Genomic DNA, 1,635 nt, shown 5'->3' with positions numbered 1-1,635 from the left:
TTTATCATTTGACTTAGAAAGGGAAGTCAACATAATTGTATTAAATAGTTTTTATATTTAATTTGTTTAAGTTTATCTGCTTTAAATATGAGAGAAAAAGAAAGCTCCCATCCATTGGATCACTCCTCAAATGTCCCCTTACATTCAGGGTCCAGGCCAAAACTTGGAGCCTGAAGCTCAACACAAGTCATATTATCAGGAAGAGCGATACGGAAGCCAGGCACTCTAACATGAGATGGGGGTGTCTTAGCTGCTAGCTAAAAGCCCTGCCCTATTAAGAAATTTTTGATAATAGTTAAATTTAGAGAGTAACAATATCTGTATTAGCTTAGTTGTTTGTACTTATTTGAACTGCTTTCCCTCATTCTGCAACTCTCAGACTTCAGCATGAAATAATTAATCTGCAGTACTTATTAAATCATGGCCATTTTGCACATGATGACACTGTTCAGCAATCAAAGTCAGACAAAAAATGACTGCTACCTCATTGTCTGATGTACCTAGACAAAAAAAGAAAAAAATTAAAGACTTCTTAGCACCCACTCCATCATTTCTGATTAAGTAAGTCTAAGCTGGGCCCTTGATTGGTGTTTTTTAAATATTTTTTAAACATTTATTTTATTTCAAAGGCAGAGTTAGAGAAAAAAGAGAGATTCCATCTGCTGGTTCACTCCCCAAATGGTCACAACTGCTGGAGCTGGGCTTGATCAAAGCCAGGAGCCAGAGCTTCTTCTGGGTCTGCCTCATGGGTGAAGGGGTCCAAGCACTCAGGCCATCCTCCACTGCTTTCCCAGGCACATTAGCCAAGAGCTTAATAGTAAGTAGGGCAGTCAGGATTGGAACCATATGGAGTGCTGACATCCAAGGCAGACACTTAAACTCCTATGCCACAATGTCGGCCACCAAAAATTACATTTTTTGAGGTGGATGCTCTGCCTAGTGGTTAAAATAACCACTTCCGGCTGGTGCCGTGACTCACTCGGCTAATCCTCTGCCTGCGGTGCTGGCACCCTGGGTTCTAGTTCCAGTTGTGGTGCCAGATTCTGTCTTGGCTGCTCCTCTTCCAGTCCAGCTCTCTGCTGTAGCCCGGGAAGACAGTGGAGGATGGCCCAGGTGCTTGGGCCCTGCACTTGCATGGGAGACCAGGAGGAAGAACCTGGCTCCTGGCTTTGGATCAGCGCAGTGCCGGTGGTAGTGGCCATTGCTGGTGGTAGTGGCCATTTGGGGGGTGAACCAACAAAAGGAAGACCTTTCTCTCTGTCTCTCTCTCACTGTCTAACTGCCTGTCCAAAAAAAAAACAAAAACAAAAACAAAAACAAACAAATAAAAAAAACCACCAATTCCACATCATAGGATCTAGGTTTGAGTTTGGGATCTGGCTGCTGATGCCAGCATTTCCTATTAATGGAAACCCTGGGGGTCAGTGATGGCTCAAGCAGTTGGATCCCTGCCTCCCATGTAGGATACACAGATTGAGTTTTGCACTGCCCTGTCCCCACCCCTCACTCCCACTCCCTTTTCTTCCTTCCTATCTTACAGTTCTCCAGAGAGAAACACTACACTATACATAGATCCATGAGAGAGTATGTAATAAGGGAATTGTGTTATTTGTTTACAGAGGCTGAGAAGTTTCA

General features: G+C 43.7%; 1 non-coding gene across 1 annotated transcript; it reads left to right on the top strand.

Moving 5' to 3' along the window:
* Nucleotides 1–428: 428 nt before the first annotated feature.
* LOC127485148 (small nucleolar RNA Z17) lies at nucleotides 429–501 on the top strand. The gene has a single exon (XR_007912322.1). It is a non-coding gene; the product is annotated as a small nucleolar RNA Z17 (small nucleolar RNA).
* Nucleotides 502–1,635: the final 1,134 nt, after the last annotated feature.

The sequence above is a fragment of the Oryctolagus cuniculus genome, chromosome 1 (genome assembly GCF_964237555.1).
Source record: "Oryctolagus cuniculus chromosome 1, mOryCun1.1, whole genome shotgun sequence".
Taxonomy (NCBI): Eukaryota; Metazoa; Chordata; class Mammalia; order Lagomorpha; family Leporidae; genus Oryctolagus; species Oryctolagus cuniculus.
The sequence above is the reverse complement of the archived record's forward strand: the minus strand, read 5'-3'. Positions and strand labels throughout refer to the sequence as shown.